This window comes from Saccopteryx leptura, chromosome 2 (genome assembly GCF_036850995.1).
Source record: "Saccopteryx leptura isolate mSacLep1 chromosome 2, mSacLep1_pri_phased_curated, whole genome shotgun sequence".
In the NCBI taxonomy this organism is placed as follows: domain Eukaryota; kingdom Metazoa; phylum Chordata; class Mammalia; order Chiroptera; family Emballonuridae; genus Saccopteryx; species Saccopteryx leptura.
In genome coordinates, this window is record NC_089504.1 from 250,768,937 (window position 1) to 250,790,140 (window position 21,204).

Genomic DNA, 21,204 nt, shown 5'->3' on the forward strand with positions numbered 1-21,204 from the left:
AGTGGTTGTCTTTCCAGCTTCCTGTTCTGAGTGATGAGCTGTGGTTCCCTCACTGTGGTTCCCCATGCTCACTTTGTCTTTGTTAATGAGGCAAGCGCTACAAACAGGCTGGGGTCACAGACGGGCCACCACCCTTTAGAAAAGGGACAGCTGTTCTCCTGCCAAGATTTCGTCTTGAGGTAGAGTGGATTCAACCCCCGAAGGGCATGGTTTTTCCAGGAATATATCAGGGGGACGCAATAGACCCGTGGTCATTTGATGTCATGTGGGAGGTGTCTCCTGCCAGGATTTTCTGTGTCATTCCATTCTGTCCCATCGTTCTCCCAGCACTGACCGAAGACCTACTATGGGCTGCCACTGTGTTTGTCACCTCTGTGGTCTGTCCACATGTCTTTACGTCCCTCCTCAAAGGGGACAGCCACCTCGCCGACTGCTGAGTGAGGCAGCTTTGTGTTCCCCTGCCCTGCGCCCCTCTCCACCACCTGTACCCCTTTCCGAGCACCCTGAGATGCCAGCTCCAGCCAGCCGGCTGTGTTTGTGAGTCCCCATGTGGTTGGCACCCCAGACAGTGACTCCTCCACTGACATTTCATCATCAGGGTCTCAGGTTTCCCACAGACCTTCCTCATCCCTTCCTTTCTCAGGAAAGGGCACTTCCTCATCCTGCGCAGAGCTCACCTTTCTTCAAGGACCTGCCCTCCCTCAGGCGCCGAGCCCTCTCCACAGATTGGTCCTCTGCCCACAGATCCCCCTGTCCCCTTGCCAACAGTCCTGCCCCAAGCATGCTCTAACACCCCCCAATTCCCTCTCTGAAAATCATAAAGCATTTAAATTTTTAAAAAGTTGCCATAAAATATACATAACAAAATGTACCATTTAACCACGTTTAGTGCACGGGTCAGTGGCATTTTGCATTCACAGTGTTGTGTGGCCGCCACCACCATCTCCTCCAGATGACTTTGTCATTTTCCAAACTGAAGCTCAATCCCTATTATACACTAATGCCCCCCTGCCCTGTCCCCAAGCCCCTGACCCCCACCCTCTCCATGAATTCAACGTGTCTGGGGACCTCATACAAGTGGAATCACACAGCATTCATCCTTTTGTGACCGGTGTATTTCACTGAAGGTCATGTCCTCGAGGTCACCATGCGGTGGCCCGTGTCAAAGCTGCCTGGACCCAGTGCTACTTTTTGTCCTTCCCGCCCGGTGCTGCGGTGAGCCCTGGTACAGAGAAGAGGCTGAGCTGCAGCATCTTGAGTGCCCTGCCCTGGGGCCGTGGTGTCATCTGTGTATTTATATGACTCTTCCTATGAAGACCATGCTCCAGGGAAGAAACTCCCCTGACACCACTTGAATAGTGCAAACACAGAAGGGTGCACTTGGCTGGTTGAGCCTCACTACACCCTGCGCCCTGGTGGCCGGAAGCGGAGGCATTTTTAGTGCACCTAGCATTGGGATTTTGTCATGTGGATGTGAGAGACTGCAGGCCTGAGATGCAGCGTGTCTAGCAGCAGAGGAGGCTGTTGTGAAAGACCTGGGACCGGGGTGTGCTTTGTGCGTGAGGCTGATGCGGCCCTAGTGCAGAGGCGGAGGGGACCATGTGACCCAGAGGCACAGATGCATTCTGGAGCTGACTTTCACCCAAGTCTGAAAGACATGGGCAGCATGCACGGACAAGGTCTGAGGGCAGCCGGGCCCATCCTGGGGAGCTCTGGGCCGCGGGCCTGGGTCTGCTGCCTCTGCAGCCCTTTCGTGGGGGCTTGGCGGGGCCAGCCAGTGCTGTGAGCGTGGGAACGTGCATCCGACAAGGGTGCCTGCGGTCCTGCAACCCAGAGCATGTGGGCGGCTCCTCGGGGCGTTGCCACAGCTTCTGAGGTTTGCAGCGAAGCCATAAATCTGGATTTCAAATGATATCTTTGGATGTGTGCTGTTGGCAGCTCACTCAAATTTGCTTTTAACGTCGTCCGCCAGAATACATCTGTGGGTTAAAGTCAGCCAGCATGCTCACCAGTTTATAGCCTCTTTTTTTCTTTCTTTCTTTTTTGGCTTTTTATTTGAAATAATTTTAAACTTAAAATGTTGCCAAACAGGACAGAGTTCCCCTATACCATTCACCCCTTGTACCCTAACATTGATATTTTTAAAATTTTTAATTTCTCAGCTATAGTTTATCTTCGCTATTATCTTACATGGGTTGCAGACGGATGGCATAGGAGTGACAGTCATTTACCTTACAGAGTGGCCGAGCACCAGTCTGTGCATGGGAGGTAACTGGGAAACAAACCTTCCAGGCAGGCTCCCACCCCGTGAGCTCTCCTGTGACCCTTAGGTGAGGGAGGGTGTGTGTTTAATCATGTCTGGACACACAGCATTTTGAGTCGACCACAGATAATATAGAATGGATCTTATAGATTAAAAATCTTGTTACAGTGGTCACAATCCAGTTTTGGGAGCTGCAGAGCCTAGAATTAGCTGCCCTGGGATGACGGTGTATTTCTGCCCCACACTGAGGCCGGGCAGGAGTAGGGGCAGGTGCGAACAGCTCTGCTAGCCTGTGTGACCTGGACCAGGGCTGCAGGGAGGCAGGGTGGGGGGTGGTTTCCAATGGTCCTGAAAGCCACTGGGCTTCAGGCGAGGTAGCAAGGTGGCGTCAGATGAAACAGCGAGTTCTGTGTTTTTTTGGAAGCATGACTTTTTCCTTGAAGGACATTCAACATTCAGCCTTATGGACGTGAGAGCTAGGAGAACATGTTGGGGGGAGGCCTCTCTTGTCCAGGAAGGCTCTGGGCAGGGGCTCTGTGATATCATCCTTCACGGAGTCCTGGCCACTTTTGTTACCAGAGCATCTTGCCGGGTCCAGAGACCAGTGTGAGCGCTGGGGATGGGGAGGCCAGTCTTCCCAAAACGCTCCCAGCTTCCCGGCCACTGCTGGACTCGGGGCTCTGTGGGCCTGGCTGCCCTCGTGGGGCATTTGTGGAAGTCTGTGTTTTAGTCTCCGCGAGGTCATGTAGGTGCCAGTTTGGAAATGGGAGAAAAAGAAAGGGCGGGTTGCAATGCAGCCCTGGTTTCATGGCCGGTTGCCGCAGTTATTTCTGACACAGAGAGTTTCTGAGTGAGGCCTGTGTCCCGCAGGGAGGCGGGGGGCGGGGGGGTGTTTATCATACCAGAGAGGACAGTAATTGAGGCCTGTGAAGCCAAGCGCTCTCCAGGGTTTTGGGGTTTTCCTTTGAAGGTTGCTTTTACATTTCTGAGGAAGGTTTTTGGAAGCCCGCGTTTTTGAGTTGCAATGATTTGTCCAGTGGGAAACATCTGTCCGAGGGGAGACCAGTGTGCTGTGGGGTGGGGGGCAGTGAGCAGGAGCTCAGAATAGAGACGGGTGCACGGTCTCGCCAGCACGGGGCTGAGGGGAGAAACATGGGGAGGGGCCCCTCAGCCCCCTGGTGTCAGGTCGCCTCGGACACACGCAGGCACGTCGTGGCCTCCGCCGTGTACTTGTCGGTCAAGCACGGTCTACCGAGAACTGGCCCTGGTTCCTTTGCTCGCTGGCAGTGCAGGTGAAGCTCATCCCCATCGGGCTCCTGAATGCGCTGTCCTGAGCACCAGAGGTGTGGGCGGCCTGCCTGGCCTCTACACCTCCGACGCCAGGAGTGCCGCCTCCCAGCTGTGACTGCCGTGCATGGCCCCAGACCATGTGGCGCGAACTGTTGAGACTCACGGTGCATGCTGCTGCCATAGCTGGTCCTTGTCGCTGCTGTGTCACCACCCAGTGAGGGACGATCCCACAACCCACCCATTCCTCGGTTGTCCCCAGGTTTGGACCATTAGAGACATCCCTTTCCTATGCTCCTCAAATTATATAACACTCAGAACCCGATGTAAGAGAGGTGAAGGCGGGTGGGCTGATGTCACTCTAAGGGTGAACCCTCCCGGCAGGTTGTGGAAGGCAGCGGGGGTGTCTCTAGGATTTGCTATGAATGAGGAAAGGTTTTGTTTTCTTCTTGTCATTCTTGGTACACTAGGGACCCAAATAGTCCTACTCTGCACACTCCTGCAAACCATGATGGTCACACATGGTCACTGAAAAAACACGCACACACATGCACACAGATGTGCAGATGCATGCATGTGTGAATGTGCGCACACATATGTATGCACATACACATACAAACATGTATAAATGCATGCACACACACAAAAATACCTACATGCACACACCCTGTGTTGCTCAACGTCACTTGAAGCCCCGCTGTGCAGAGATCACGGGTACAAGTGTTCAGATGAGCTTCCACTGGGACCCCTGGGGCACACGCGTGCTGCGCAGTTTCATGTCCACGGGGCACTGCTGACTATGCTGTTTGCAGCTCTCATCCACCTGTGCCTCTGTCCAGTAACTGCGGTGTGTGATCACTTCACTGGCTGCACACGCGTCCCATCCTCCTCCTTCCATGTGACAGCTGTCTGCTTCTCATTTTTGTTCCTACAAACAACACTGTGACGAGGCTTCTGTGTACCGTTTGGTCGTCTCTTCAGGACATACTGAGAACTGAGATTGCTCACATCAAGGCCAGCGTACACGTTACTCTTCTCCTTTTCAAGTGCATTTTGGATGTGTAGGCATCTCCTTGCCAAGGGAGCGGGTAGAACCACAGAATGAAAACGTTAGACCAAACGTCTGACCCCTCTGTGTTACTGGACTGCAACCTGCCTATAGGAAAGCTCACACACACATGTGCAGGACGGCATTTCTACCAAGCGAACACACCCAGGAAGCCACCCCCAGAAAAGGAGCTGAACGTGGATGCTACCCAGTGGTCAGTCTGGCAGTGACAGACAGTACTTGGACACACATGTGCCCCATGGTGACAGACACACACACATGCTTGTCTTTGCTGTAAACCCAGGGGAGGAGTTGTGAGGCCGCTGGGTACACGCCTACTCAACCTGAATAGGTCATGCCAACCGGTTTCCCCACATGGACTCCAGTTTACATCCCCCTGTCATGGATGAGAATCCCAGCCACCCACACGTGGAGTCGCCTCACATCTGCAGGTTAGCCGCTCTGGTAGCTACACTTGTTTCTTTATTCACTTTTTCCCCAATGACCAAGGAAGTCGGACTCCCTTCTAACCCCATATTGGACATCTGTCTCCCTTTCCATCCAGCCTGTTCAAGTCTTTGGTCCATTTTTTCTACGAGGGTGTCTGATTATTCTTTTATTGATACTTTTTTAGGAGTTCTTAATATACTGCATTTTGGATGTGAGCTGTTTGTTGGATGCATGAATTGCAAATGTCTTTTTTTGACTGGATCTTACCTTTTTCATCTCAGAGTATCTCCTGATGAGCCGTAGTTTTGAATGTCAATGCAGTCCAATGCGTCAAGCCCTTTCTGGTGCCTGGTGGTTTTCGTGTCCCAGTCGAGGGTCTCGCCTGACCAGAGGCCAAAGACATGATCTCCTGTGCCATTTTTCTGTCCACGTGACCTGTGGTCCTCCCCTCGTCGTCTCTGTGTGTGCCCTGAAGTGGGCACCAGGCTTTATTTATTTTTCCCCTGTGGACATCTAATCTCCCTCGATGCTGAACAGATAAGCCTCCCTGTGTCATAAATCAGGTGACTCACTACAGCCAAGCTATAAAGCGAGCCCGTCTGTTCCGTGGGCCCTCGTTCTGGGCTTTGCTCCTTCCTTCTATTTACTTGTTTTCCTGTTGCCACAACCCCCCTGACGAGCCCTGGCATCCGCCTCCCGGCCCCCAGCTTGGTTCTTTGGGGCTGCCATGGTTTTAAATCAATACACATTGCACCTGACCAGGCGGTGGCACAGTGGATAGAGTGTCGGACTGGGATGCGGAGGACCCAGGTTCGAGACTCTGAAGTCGCCAGCTTGAGCATGGCCTCATCCAGCTTGATCATGGGGTCGCTGGCTTGAGCAAGGGGTCACTCGCTCTGCTGTAGCCCCCCACCCCCACCAAGGCACATATGAGAAAGCAATCAATGAACAACTAAGGTGCCGCAATGAAGAATTGATGCTTCTCATCTCTCTCCCTTCCTGTCTGTCTGTCCCTATCTGTCCCTCTCTCTGTCTCTGTCACACAAAATAAATAAATAAATAAATAAATAGATAGATAGATAGATATGCATTGAGAAACTGCCCTTCTGAAAGGTTGTAGCAATTTATACTGTCCCCAGAGCTGCAGCCGGCACTGATAGTCCCACATCTGACTCCGCTAGGCAAGCCTCATGTTGACTGTTGCTGTTGTGATGTGTGTCCCCTTGATTATTAGTGAGGCTGGACACCATTTCCCAAGCAACAGGGCCATTTGCCTTTTCACCATTTCTGTTGTTCATTTCCTCTTTGATGTCCAAGAACTCTCCGCATGCTGTCAGATGTATTCACTGTTTTCTCTGGAAGAAGGGTGTGTAGGCTTCCTATGGCTCCTGTAGCAAATCCCCAAGGTCTGGGGGTTTAAGACCGCACTTCTTTGTTACCTTCCAGCTGGGAGGTCAGCCTCAGTCTCATTGGCTGCGAGGACCACGTGGACAGGTTTGCGCCCCGGGGGCTCTGGAAGGGAACCCCGTTCCTTATCTTTTGCCATCACTGGGTGATACTGGCGCTCCTCAGCTTGTCCCCCTCTTCCATCTCCCAGTCTCTCCCTTGTTGACGCCTGCTTCTGGCTCTGGCTCTGGCTCTGGCCCTCTTTCTTGTCACAGAGCCCCAGTGAGGACACAGGGCCCCAAGTCAAGTTCTCTACCCTAATCCCACCTGCAAAGCCCCTTGTGCCACATGACACTCACAGGGTCTGGGGACTGAGACATGGACATTGTGTGTGTGGGGGGCGTGTTTCATCCACCACAGAGGGGACAGCAGGAACCTGGGGAGCCCCTTCCTTGCAGGGGTAAGTCACATGTTCTGAGTGCGTGCCACCAGGGCAGGGCAGGCAGTGTCCTCCTAAGCCATGAGACCCTGAACCCAGACCTTTCCTTCCGACATGGTGCACATGAGGCTGACCAGCGCTGGCTGTGGGTCTTTCTTCGTCCCACAGGGGGGCAGGGCCCCCTGCCCCCGCTCACCCGTGTGTTGGGGCCAGGGTGTGGGACGCGGTCCGACACCCCAAGGAGCCACTGTCGGCTCCCTTCCTCGGACCAGCACTCCATCCTGGCTGTGCAGCCAGCGGACAGCACGTCACCCGCGTGTGTCCCAGTTACACTGAAGAGACTCAGGAGACCAGCCATGAAACACGCGTTTGTAAAAGCCGGCCACTTTGAATGAGCTGCAGTTGGCTGAGAGCACAGCTTCTCCCTGCCATCGGTCAGATGGGGCTCCTTATACAAAGCGACCTCAGTCCTGTTCAGGTTCATGTACCACACAGGGGCAACTTTCCCTGCCACTCAAAAAAACAAAACAAAAACAAACAAACAACAAAACAATATCATTACCCCCTTCCACATCCGGGATGTCTGTTTGCTCGATCAGCTATTCTGTGAATTGCCACTTGGGCAGGAAGTCTTTGAAATGACCCCTGACTGGCCTTGGCCCCACGATTCCTCCCACTTTGGCTCACAGATAGAGCAGGGGGCCTCTAGGTCTTCAGACACAGACACCACTCAGTCTGGCGAAGCCCCTCTTCCTGGACTCTGGCTCCCAAACCAGCAGGCAACCCCCTCCTCTGCCTGGGGAACTGAGAGAGCTCCCAGGCCAGATCTGTTTGAAAAACATCTCATCCATCCACCCTTTATTGTTCCCGCTTGTAGCCATTTGCAGCTCCTCCCCGGCACAAGGCACCTGACAGACACCAACGCTTCTCAGCCTGGTGGAGGTTTCACAACTCTGTTTGGTGCCCTGAAAACACATTGGAGGCCTCGGCCGAAACTCCAGCCTCGCACCGTGGCCTTGATGGTCAGGAAGGCAGACAGACTGGTGGCCCATTCGGGATGCATGCTGGCTCCCGTTCCCAGAATTTCTCATCCCTTTAGGACAGTCGTCACTGCCTGGAGTGACTGGGCAGCTGGCCGGCACCTCCCTCACAGTCTCTCTCCTTCCTCTGCCTGTCCCCAGGCGGGGACATTTATTAGAGAAATAGCGAGACTGTCACCACAGCCATTTCATTTGTCTGGTCACTGTCCTCCCCAATTAAATTAAATGTCATTAGCACTCGCTCCCGAGGAGGTTCCTGGGAGGCTGTGGTTTGTGCCCTGTAATGAGACCAACCTGGTTTATCCCTGAGCTGCCTGGAGGTAGGGCATGCGGTCCCAAGTGGCAGCGGGCTGGGACTGTGGCTGGGGGAAATGTGGACGGAAAGATCCAGGCAGGTGAGGGGTGAGGGCCCCGCCAGGGAGCTAGCTCCTTTCTTTCTGTCCTGAGAGGGATAGAGGATTGAGGGGGACAGCTCATGCCCCTGCCCGTGAACTTGCTCCCCGGGAGGGTGGACATCCCCCCTCGTAGCTCTGATCAGCTGCAGCAGCTCACGGCCACCAACCTCTTTCCCAGGAGGACTGTCCAGCCAAGAGTGCATTCTTTCTCTTCCCCTGGACAGAGGTGTCTCTGGTACCACGTTCAGCACCCAAGATGACCTGAGCTGTTTTGAAACTGTTGCCAATATTCAAAATCCGGGGGTTTCGGCCTTAGCATTGCGTCTTCTACTTTCTCTCTGGACACCGGGTTTCTGGCCGTGCATGTCCACAGGGCGGGTGGACCCGAGCAGTGGCTGTGCCCCCTTCCCCCCAGGAGGGGCCATTGTCTACCTGGCCCTGCCTGCGGACCCCTGGGCTGTGACAGGTCAGTGGTGCAGCCGTGTCTCAGGGAGGCCCTTTGCAAATGTTCCATGTGCTGTTACCAGGAAGGGAGCTCACTGAGCTCAGAAACTGGGTACCAGCCCCTGAAGCGTGAATCTGAGGATCAGGCCTGCAGCAGCATCCATGGGGTCCCTTCAGGCCCCTCCCTTTATCTTGATGGTCACCTCCAGGGCCTGACATTCCTGTGGACGCGGCACCTCAGGCGTTCGGGAAGGGACAGGGACACAGGGGGGCCCAAGAGCACAGGGTGTGGAGATGCCAGGTGGGGGTGGCCGGGGAGACTGCACCACGCAGGCCCTGGACATCTATCTGCAGGGATGAAGGGGCTGTGAGCCCTGCCGTGGAGCCTTCTGCAGGATGAAAAGCTGCAGGCTGTGCCGGCCACCTGTTGCTCCTCCTCTGAAGTGGCCACAGCCTCTCCTCCCGCCGCCCACGCTGACAGGAAGGAGGTGTGACCTTGCGAGACTTTGTCTCCTGGGCAGGAAGCCTGGGCTGTGGGAGCCGAGCCCTGAGAAGCAAACACTCACTCACATCTGGGAAAGCATGCTTGTGGGTGAATGGGACTCCTGCAGAGGCCCAAGGCCTTGACCTGGCCCTCCAAGGTCACCCAGACGGAGGTCAGGGTGGACAGGGCTGAAGGATTCCGGTGTGGATGTCTCCGTGTGTGCCCTCCAGAAGGGCAGGCAGGCTGCAGCACCGCCGAGCTGTCCGCGGCTCCGTCCGCTCTGTCTGTGTCCTGCCAGGCTCCAGGGTGGGGCTGAGGGGAAGCCGGGTCCTTCCGATAGGGGAGGGTCAGAGTGGGGGGGCCTCATCCTCTCCTCCATCTGGCTCTGGTGGGACCAGATACAGATGTGAAGGACACAGGGGCTCTCAGTTCCATCAGCCTGGACGCTGGGTGGTCTCCTCTGCTCAGGCGTCGGGTGTCCTAGTCCCCGCCTGTGAGCTGAGGGACTCAGTTCAGGTGAGGAGCCCTTAGGGGCAGGAGGTGAGGCCCCCGCTGTCAGGACCCAGGGACGGAGGACGCTTGGTGAAGTGAGCAGGCAGGCGGTGGCATGTGGCCAGAGTGTAGTGTCGGGAAAGCCACGGGAGGTGTCCTGGAGGGACGTCCTGTCTCAACCCTGGGACGGATGTTCCCGCCAGAGCAGGCCCAGGCACAGGACCTCTGCTTCCTCGGAAGGAACTGCGATGCCCGAGGTCTGTCCCAGTCACCTTATTTGACAATGTCGGCAGCAAACCGCGCCCTCCTGCCCTGCGGGCCCCACGTTCTGTGTCGTTTTCCTCTGCAATGTGCATCACTGCTGCGTATTGTGCGTCTTGCCCATGCCCGTTTCCCTCATGGCTGCACGCATGCCTGGCTCACAGCTGTCACTGAGCAAAGGTCTGTGAAGGAAGGACTGACGGGCGGGTCACAGAAAACTTCCACCATGCTTTATGACTCCACGGATCCTCCGTTTGAAAAATAATGTTATGATCGACCACTTTCCAAACCAAAGACAATTTGTTTTTAAAGAAAACTCCCCCACCCCTCACAAATTAGTGTCACCAGTGGACGCGCCCACACCACATGCTGCCATCTCCTAGGGGTGACTCGTGAGCAGACCCTGTTCCTGTGGCCGCAGCAGGTGCTGCCAACGGCTGGGTGTTCAGGAGCTTCGGGGTTACTGCGTCTTCCCTGAGCAGCTGGAGCTGGGCTCCGCTGGCCTATGACCAGACTGATTATTTAATCCACTGGCGGGTGTGACGAGTTGCCTAAGCTCACAACGCAGTCAGACTTGGGGCTGGGCTGGGTGGCTGCATTCCTTGCAGATAACGCTCGTCTGCGGCAGAGGGGTGGTGGCTCCTCAGCCGGCGGCTTTGCCCACGCCCACCCTGTGCACCCCTCAGCCCAGCCTGGCCCTGTGGGGAGCTGGGTATGCTGGTTCCGTTTCAGGGGGAGCCTGCAGTTCTCATGTGTCAGCTCAAAGCCAAGCAAAAAGCAAAGTTAAGGGGCAGGGATGCTCCATTAGGATGGAAACATGTGGCCTGGGCCCCCGGAAGCAGCCAGAGTCAGGATGATGTCAATTCTTTGTGTCGAAACAAACGATGTCCCATGGGTCCCCACCCCAGTTCTGGGAAAGAGATGGGCCGTCCTCCCTCCAGGAGGGTGAGCACAGGGGTTTGTGGCATCCATGGCTTGGGACCTGTGTCTCCAGGCTAGCGCGGGAGTGGGGCCGATGACCCCCATGGTCATGCAGGGTTGAGTGCTGCCTGCCCACCCACCGCCATGCGGACATGATGCATCTCTGCTGCGGAGCCCCCTGTTGAAGGTCCAGCCTGCGGGCAGGCTGCTGCTGTCTGCCCTATTGGTGAGGACGGGACCCTGCGCCCAGGTTATGAGCATGGCCACGACGCACACAGCACACGGGGCCACACGGGGCTGCACACGGGAGCAGAGCCCATACCCGGGGAGTGGGAAGTAGTGACAGAGAGTGGTGACCCTGGTTCCGTGGGCTGGCAGAGACCTTGCACGCAGCCCAGGGGCTGCCCCTTCTGTTCTCATGTGGCCCGTGAGGGGGACTAAGGCCCGTGACCCTCGAGCCAAAAGACACTTAGTTCAGGGGACTCTCCCACCGCCCACCTTGTGCTCTGGACACTGGACAAGGGGACAGAGGCTTAAGTCAGTGGTCCCCAACCTTTTTTGGGCCACGGACCGGTTTAATGTCAGAAAATATTTTCACGGACCGGCCTTTAGAGTGGGATGGATAAATGTATCACATGACCAAGACAAGCGTCAAGAGTAAGTCTTAGACAGATGTAAAAGAGGGAATCTGGTCATTTTTTTTTTTTTTGTATTTTTCTGAAGCCGGAAACGGGGAGAGACAGTCAGACAGACTCCCGCATGCGCCCGACCGGGATCCACCCGGGACGCCCACCAGGGGCGATGCTCTGCCCACCAGGGGGCGATGCTCTGCCCCTCCGGGGCGTCGCTCTGCCGCGACCAGAGCCACTCTAGCGCCTGGGGCAGAGGCCAAGGAGCCATCCCCAGCGCCCAGGCCATCTTTGCTCCAATGGAGCCTTGGCTGCGGGAGGGGAAGAGAGAGACAGAGAGGAAGGAGGGGGGGGGTGGAGAAACAAATGGGCTCTTCTCCTATGTGCCCTGGCCGGGAATCGAACCCGGGTCCCCCACACGCCAGGCCGACGCTCTACCGCTGAGCCAACTGGCCAGGGCCCGGTCATTTTTTAAAAATAAAACATCGTTCAGACTTAAATATAAATAAAACAAAAATAATGTAAGTTATTTATTCTTTCTCTGCGGACTGGTACCAAATGGCCCACGGACCGGTACCGGTCCACGGCCTGGAGGTTGGGCACCACTGGCTTAAGTAACCGGGTGAGTTGGCTCTGTGAGATGTTGAAATGGCCAGCAACCCCGTGAGGGCATAAACTGTGTCCTTCTGCATGGCCAGGATGGGGATTCTCGTCTGAGGCTTTGGGCTCTCCAGAAGAGAGTTGGTGCCTGCAGGGCCCTCGTCGGGCGCTGGGCACAGCCCGGACACCACCAGATGCCCCGCGTGCTGCAAGGGAGGCCCTGAATTCGAGAGGAGGTTTGGCTTCACTTGAAACATTGTTGTCATCAACACCCCCCAACGACAGAGACCTAAATGGTGGCCTCTCTTTCTCTCAGAGGTGAATGACCCTAAACCTTGCAGGATGCGGCCCCAGGACACAGCCCGTCCCAGGACTGGGACCCTGTCCTCCAAGCCCAGACAGCATTCTGCTTGTCACTTCCATGTCACACGTGTGGGGGTGGGGGGCTCAGAGCCTGGCAGGTCCTCTGAAGGGGGCTCCTGGGACCCGCACGCAGTGTGTTCACTGATGTCCCATAGGTCAGAACTGAGTCATGTGGCAGCGTCCACCTTCCAGGGCTGGAAACATGGCCTCTCCTGGTGGTCAGTCAGAGGCCCTTTACTCTGACCACAGAGAACAGGTGTCCACAGGGTACGCCGGTCAGCAGCCTTTCTGACACCATGCATGGGGCCTGGACAACCTGGGGTGGGGACCCCGTCACCTCTGAGTCCCCTCCCCAGAGATAATGTTCCTTTCAGCCCCCCTGCAGCTGCGGGGATGCACCAGAGTCCCTTCCTCGGGGAGCCCAGGAGCTGTGCAGGCGTGGTGATTTCTCGGGTCTGAGCCCTGGCCTCCAGGAAGAGCCCAGCAGGCCAGTGAGGGGGGTTCCAGGAGGGGTTCTGGGCTGGGCTCCATGCACTCGCAGGGCCCAGGCCAGCCAGGCGCCGCCCCGCTGACGTCCACCTCAGTAATCTATTCCGCGATGATGACAGGGTGGCGACCCTGTGACTTTTTATAGTTCACATGAAAGATTCCTGTCTGCTGAGGAACTGGCCGCGCTTGTGGGCGGTTTCGAGAATTTTCGGATGGGCGAGGCCGCCTCTGCTCTGGGGGACTCACCCGCTTCTGGAACCAGGTCCCTCGCATGCTGGGGCTTGGAGCATCTCTCCTCCGCAGCTCTCTCCCCTGAGCCTCGGGCTGCTGAGCCTTCTGAGCACTCACAGGAGTGGCAGGGAGAACCCTGCCTGTCGACCTGGGGGCTGAGCCGTGGCCACAGCAAGAGGAGGAGGACGCCGAGAATGGTGTCCAGGACGCGGGAGTGGGGGTGGGGATGACACAGGCAGTCTGCTCTGAAGCACGTCACGTTTGCTGTGTACCCCTGGGCAAGTTCCTTGAGGTCTCTGGTCTCTGCTTCCTCCTGTGTAAAGTGAGGCCCATGGCGCTTGTGCCATTAGCCCAAGGTGTCGGGAGTTCCCAGGTTGGGGGGGGGACAGGAGCTGCCAGGGGTCACGTGGCTGCCATCGTGGAGTGGCCACAGCCTCCCACCCAGGTACGGCCCTAATGCTCCTCCTCAGCCTCACCCACGTGTCCCTCCCTCATGGTTTGCTCTTCTTTGCTTTATGTTGATAAGCTTCATTTCAACCTCAACACCTGCTTTTCTCTCCTGAATAATCAATCATAGCCTGAAACTCCGTGTGGAAAGAAATCCCGGCATTTGCCCGGTCTGCACTGAAATACAGATGAAGCTAAAATCCAATGTCCACCCTGGTTCTGCCCACTGGGGGGTCACCTGGGCTGCCTTCTGTGAGTGCTGGTTACAAGGTAGGCGCCTTTCCAGGTGGCCCCAAGACATGACTGTGAACTGTTGCACTCCCCGTGGGTGGGTGTGACAGCAGGGGACGCAGTGTTGTTTCTTTTTTATTTTTTTATTTCCCTTTTTATATCAAGTGAGAGGCAGGGAGGCAAAGAGACAGACTCTTGCATGTGCCCGATCAGGATCCACCCGGCAACCCCTGTCTGGGGCTGATATTCTGCCCATCTGGGGCAACCGATATATAATAGCTAGGCAACTGAACTATTTTAGCACCTGAGGTGAGACCATGGAGCCATCCTCAGTGCCTGGGCCAACTTTGCTCCAATGGAGCCTTGGCTGCGGGAAGGGAAGAGAGAGACAGAGAGGAAGGAGAGGGGGAGGGGTGGAGAAGCAGATGGGTGCTTCTCCTGTGTGCCCTGGCCGGGAATTGAACCACATGCAGGGCTGACGCGCTACCACTGAGTCAACCGGCCAGGGCTAGTGTCAGCTTTCAAGAACAATTTTATTGGAGAAAGAGTGGCCTGTCCTAGAGGTAGTGGCAGCCAGAAGGCCCGCCCAGAGCAGAGGCGTCATGGACGTAGACGTGGATGTGGGACCCATGGGAGGAAGAGCGGGTCTGATAGCACTTGCAGCTGAAACAGAGAGGATAGTTCCCGGCTTACAGATGTTGCCCTGGGTGGTCCAGGAAGCCCTCTTTCCTCTGCGTGGGCTTGGTCTTTTCCCCCAGGAACTGCGCAGAAATACTCCATGTACACAACATCTGGGGCATATGTTGGAACAGGGGGTTCCAAGAGTTTGTACAGGAGGCTGGGACCTGAGCCCATCCCGGCTGGGACAGCACCATCTTGCCGCCCTCTGGTGGCCCCTTGCACAGCGGAGTCCCCTGTGTTTCAGACAGGTCGTGGTCCAGCCTGAGCTAGAAGGTGACTTGCGTTTTCATAGTCTAAATTCCCAGAGATCACAAACCTCTCTGGTGGCTAACTCACTTCAACGCTATCTGCGTGTGTTCAGCGGGGGATGAAGATGGCGCGTTGTGCCTTGTCAAGTTAAGATTACGCTGATACGCCCCCTGGGGACAGCAAGACTTCCTCTCTCCCTCAGATGGATGTCAACAAGAGCCCAGGCAGACCTCATTATTTTTTGTGATTTGATTTGAAAGAGAACTTGAGTGTTTGCCTTGAAACACGTTTCCATCAAAGGTCCTCTGCTTAAGTAAATTGCGAAGTCTCTGTAACGATATATAATTTCCTGAAGGTGGGATCTTGGATGCGGTGGCTGGTCTATCATTTCCCAGGGCTTTCTTAATGATTCTGGACTGCCAGGTAACTATTTAGGGAAGAGAGGGATTTTGTCTTCCAGGGTGGCTGAGTGTGAATTGAAGCTCACCTGTGATCATCTCCATCCTCAGCATCCGTCCATCTTTGTTCAGTTTCTGTTGGGATCTTGTTCTTCTCACGCTGCATAAATCACATCTGTCTTAGCCCAGTGAGCTCTGATCCGGGTTCCAACCCCTCCTGGCATCTGTCTATGTGGGAGGCCCTCCTTTGTGAGCCCAGGAGAGACCAGGAGAGAAGGGGCCGTGGGAAGGAAAACTGCCATTGATGTTGAGCTCTGGGTGTTGCCTCTGGGTGGGCAGCTCATTACCTGTCTGGGCAGGACCATGCCTTCGTTATGTTACAGCCGAGGCCCCGGGTGACACAAAAGCTCAGGGGCAGGAGGGACAGAGCAGGGGGGCTGTGAGACCGTGACCGAGGTCCGTCCTGGACGGGCTCCCACCCTTTCAATCGGCAGGTCTGGAGTCACTGAGCCACACGCCACATTCTCGTTTCTGTCTTCTCATCTGTCCTGAACCCGGCCCCTGAGTGAGCTCTGGTGTTACCCACTCCCTTCTGGGCAGCAGAGTGGGTCTCCCCAAGGGTGGAGTTCCTGTCCTGGTCATGATCACCGGGGAATCAAAGGACGGAAGGGCTTCCTGGTCTTTCCTGGTGACCATGGTGGGATAGCAGGACTGACAGACCTCACTGATGCGAAGTTGGAGAGAGAGACAGAGACAGAGAGAGATTAGGCTAAATCGAGAGACGTGGGAACAGGTCCTGAGCAGCCAGAACGATAGGACTCGAAGACACTGTCCTTTCTCAGGGAGACGTTCGTGGTTCCGTGAGCTCTTTACCAGCCAGCGGTGTGAGGACAGGGGAGGGAAGTCCTGACATCAGCAACTCAACCTGCGGACAGGAACAGAGCTCCCCATGAGTGCGTCCAGGACCTGGGTCCCCATGCACCCGGGGCTTGTCTCCAGCACGGACACGTCTGGGGGACTCTGCCGGCCCCAGAACACACGGCGTCCTTGCACCCCTGTTCAGGGCCACACCATCCCGTCCCTGACAGGGCTCAGGCTGCTCTCTCTCAGGCCCAGGCTCTGACGCCTCCCATCATCCCCATCATGTGCCGGTTTGCACCATGCCATGTCCTCTCTCTGGCCACCTTTTGTGGACTCGGCACCTGCCCCTCCCACCGATGGACGCCCCTCTGCTGCCTTCTCTCTTCCCCACACCCACCTTGTTCACAGCTTCTCCACTCTGCCCCGTGCTCAGGAAAGGCGCATCTTTAACTAACAGCTCCACCCAGCTGCAGGCGCAGCGGAGTGGACAGTCCTGGGAACGGTGGGCGCTCAGCAGACGAGTCTCAGGACCTCTGGGACCAGCTTAGAATCCGTTGTCTGTCCCGCAAGGTCAGGCAGCGGTCTTCCTCACTCCCTCCTCTTACCTGTTTGTTCTTACTGTTCACACTGAAATGTAAATTTTGTCTGTGGAAGAGACAGAAAGCCCATGGAAGGATTGTCTCCTCGTGGATATAATCTGTGTTGACGGCTTTGTCTCCACGTAGCATGTGCATTCCCTCTTTCCTGATGGCCCAACGTACGTAGGACTCTTTGAAGTCTTCCCTGGAAGTGACGGGAACATCCCGGTGGTCGCCTCGTTCGTCAGGGAGTTAAACTGTGCCTTTGATCCGTGCGTGCGTTCCTTTTAGCCCTGTGTTGAGAGTCATGGTTTCAGCCTTTTGAAAAGGTGCCTTTCATACATGCAGAGGATTTCGGTGGGGTGGGGCGAGGGGAGGCTTTCTGTGAGTCCTCTTTCTGTGGGTCCTGTTATCTTATGAAAAGAATTTTTTCTCTCTTTCTTTTTTGTTGCATGTGAGGTGTTTCAGGTCCAAGAGAGATTTGGGCGAAACGAGTGTACTTACAAACCTGTAAAACAGGGTAGCCTACAGCCAGAATCAGGGACAAGTGAGATAAATAGAAACATGTACCCCAACCCGGATGGGCAGGACTCACGGGCCCCCAACACACCTCCTCTCAGATGGTGCTGGCCTACGCATTGTGGGGCTCTGACCCCTTCCTCTGTCTTCTATGTAAAATCACCCACTTCTCGTGGGAAGTAACATTATTTCTTAACATGGTTTATAAGCTGGTTAGAGGTCCCCAAATAGGATACATTCTTATTATACCAGCTGCAGGATTGGGCTATCAAATAGATCAGGATTTTATAACCCTGCAAACCTATCCCATTATTTGCATAGAAATAAAAGCATCCCCCCCTCCCTGGAATATCACCACGCGTATGGCCTCCTGGGGTGGACCCAAAATTGAAATTTCCTGTTTATCTGCAAATCCTCCAGCCTGAGAGCGTGTGTCCTGGGAGTTCTGTCTGGTTGTTTGTGCTACGAAAACCGTATTTTCCCCTCCCACCTGAGGCGGCGTTTACCTGCTCTGACTGTGAACTCTGTTTTTCAGACAGACATTCGAGGGTATATTTTAGTTTATCATTCAGGAAGGTTTTCAGCTGCAGGGGAAAAACAAAATTCTGACACGCAGCTTTGGAAACAAGCCCCGGTCCAGGGCAACGGATCGCGAACCACCGCTCGTTCTTCGTACCTTCGAGAAGAACGTCTTGGACAGTCTGGGCGGCCGCCCGGGTCGGGGCAGGAGGGAGAGGCCGGGAGGCAGGCTGATTTTGCAGAAGCTGTTATCTTACATGTAGCTTCTTTTTCCCCTTCTGCTATAACAGTGTGGATAATATTAGAAGAAACTTTGTGGAACATCTTAGAAAAAAAACCCGAGCCAGGTGTCTAGGGAAAAGTAAATGATGACAGGTATTCCCTGAGCGAGAGGCGTCTGGGGACAAAGAATGCAGGAGAGGCCGTGGCAGAGCTGAGCCCAGGGCGGGGGAGCAGGTTCCACCGGGCCGGGCTGGTCCTTCATGAATGAAGGCCTTGCTGGTTCCGGCTGGACCACCTGGAGGTGCTGTGCTTCAGAGTGAGAGGTGAACAGCTCCGGTGCTGACAGGATAGGACTGGAGCCCCCGTGGCCCCCGGGCAGAGGGAAGGGTGCATGGTCGTGGAGTGTGCGGTGGACCTGACTGTGCTGGGATCGCTCACGACTGTCATCCAGTGACTGTGCACAGATGGTTAAGATCCAAGGCTCCAGGCAGGCGGGCAGAAATCATTACTAATTACGGATGAAGTGTCCACAATCATGAGAGTCACCATCTGTCACCTGTGCGCGGTCCCCTTAGCTGGCTCGAGTCCACGCTCCTGTGCAGAATTCTACCGATCCAGGGTTGCAATGCCCCTTAGGGACCAGCTGGCTGGGCGCGGGGGGTCTCTTCCCTGGGGGGGGGGTTCTGGGGATGCCCGGCATCTCTGTGGTCACTTGGGGGGATTAAGGGGGTGCAGGTAAAGGTTAGCAGTCCGAGGGCAGGATAGGTGCTCGATGCTACCTGAGCCAAACGGGAAGCCTGTCTAGGTGGCAGCCCCAGGCTCACAAGAAAGCAGGAAATGAGTAACACTCCCAACACCGATATCCTCAGCTTGGGGCTCGGCGCTAGCTCACAGCTGCCCTCGTCCGTGCGTGACCCCACCTCAGTCCTGCCCCACCTGCCCCTCCCCGCTAGGTCCCCATCCCTCTGAGATGTCACAGCCCAGAATGCCACCCTCAGACACAGGCTGGGGGCCCGTCTTCCTGGCGCAGTGTTCCTGGGCACAGGGGATAATTTGAAAACATTTCCTGTTCAATTTTGGGGGCAGGCTGTTCTCATTCCAGATTCTCATGTCATTTCACTGGGTGTTTCTTTCCTCGTTTTTTGCTTGAAGCATGAAAGCAGTCTCCTCTGTGCACGGGTCCCTCGTTGCTGCCCAGTGGTGAGGCCGACACACAAGCTGTGTACGTGAGTCAGGCAGCTGCAGGCTCCTGGGGTCAGAGGAGGACGGTTTGGGGAACCTCGAGGACCCCAGCTTCAAATTCAGTTGCCCCCGAAGGGTCCCTGAATCCCATGCTGATGGCGAGAGGGAAACTGAAGCTCCCAGAGTTGTACAAACATCGTGTTCCCAGGGCCCTGGGACCTGGGGACTCGGGGGTGTGTGTCTGACCTGTTCCTCACTGGGGATATTCCCGGGGGGTCCCCATCAGACACGCGTCAGTGGGGGTGTCTGCTACGGTCGGGGGCCGGCCCTGTGTCAGGAAGGCTTCTCTGTTGACCCCAGGGTTCCGGAGGGTCTGGTGACTTCAGAACTTGGGGATTCAAGGTGAATGTCACCTTACCCTCACCCTGATGATGACACTGCCATTTCCCAGTCACTGATGACTGGATGACTAACAGGACAGCCCTTGTCCCCCTCTCAGGCACCCGGGAGGCTTATGGGTGGCTGGCACCTCCTGGTCTCTCCAGGAAAGTGGGCCATGACCATCCGTCAGTCCCTCTGCAGCACCACACCCATGTCAGCTATCCACCCTGGCCCGGATCCAGCTCCTAGGAACCTTCTAGCCTCTGTTCTGGGAGGCTGCATGCAGCTTTTATTCCAGTCTGGTTGCAAACTCCACACACATACAGAGGCCATCTGCGTTTCCCACGGCAGGAGCCTGGCCAGCAGGGGCTGCGGCCAGTGGAGGGCAGGAGATTCCTGGTTTGGGTGTGACCTTGGCCCTGGCCCCAGTGAACACTGCCTGCCCTCCACCCTCTGACCACACGCACGCTGGGTTTGTTGTGGTTGGGGCTGAGTTTTTAATTCCCCCTCCACCCCTGTCGAGGGTGGTAATGTCGGCCTCCAGGGGGATCTGAGTGCGCCGGCTCCGCCCAGGTCATGGTGGAAAGTGGCGCTCAGTCTACGGCGGCCCTCAGCACCTCCACCGCTACAGGTCCGGTGCTGCCTCCCTCCCTCCAGTACTGGCCTGTGTGGACATTCCTTTCCTGTGACTTGAGCAGCATACAACTGCACCTCCTTGTTGCTGAAAAAGGTGACTCAAAAAGCCATGCTAAAGGGTCTCATGTCACATGCCCTGCCACCTGACAGGCCACTGAAGCCCGCTGCTGGCTCCCACCCCAGTAGGCCCCCATCCCAGTTGCTGGCTCTGTGGCTCCCCCGTGACGCTGGTGGGACCACACGTGGAAACCATTGAAGGGGCAGCAGCTGGAGTGTCCGTGGGCGGCACTGTGGGCATCGTGGACACAGCCCAGAAAAACAGGGAGAGAGTAAGTGTAGGCTGAGGATTTTAGGGTTTGTTCGTGGACTTTCTAGAGCCTGAGTCTGTGTTATCCGGGCTCCCTGAGTGTCTTCGTAGGACCTGAGGTTCAGTGGAACTAGTCTGCCTGAACCGTACCCGCTCGGGCGAGGACGGGCTCTGGTTCCTAAGCCACATGTCCTGCAGCCCAGCCTGTCTGGGTGGGTGTCCCCTCAGAGACTCCTCTTAGAAACCAGGGCTCATGCCGCTGGCCCATAGACTTGCACGGCTAGCACTTCTGAGGGTCCACACGTGCTGGCGTGTGTGAGCCCAGCACCACAGCGTTCAGACAGAGAAACTCCTTGCCCAGGAAGCTGCATGCTAATAGAAGAACATGGGTGATACACGAATGGGCAGGGGATAACTGAGGATGTTTCAGAGAGTGGTCAGCACTGTGGAAGACATAAAGCAGGTAGATGGAGATGGTGATAGGGAGCCCAGGGTGGCCGGGACAGGCCTCTCCGAGAAGGTGACAGCAGGAACGACTGCAGGAAGCAGGCATGGTCTCCAGGGAGATGTGCTTGCTGGCCCTGGACTGCAGGGTCTCCAGGCACAGGTGGTTTGACGAGACCCCATCCTATAGTAAATAACCCTAAGACACTACAGGAAGGGGCGAGAGGGGTCGTGAACGGCATTCATGGGACATATGTGCCCAGGGGGAGAACAGAGAGGACTCTAGAATGAAGGACGACGGAGAGCCCTTTGGTGTGGCGCTGCTGG

At 56.0% G+C, this 21,204-nt stretch overlaps 1 protein-coding gene across 3 annotated transcripts in view; it reads left to right on the forward strand.

Annotated features, from left to right (window-relative positions):
• ADGRD1 (adhesion G protein-coupled receptor D1) overlaps positions 1 to 21,204 on the forward strand; it is a 92,428-nt gene that overhangs the window by 40,223 nt on the left and 31,001 nt on the right. The gene's annotated exons all lie outside the window — the stretch shown is intronic.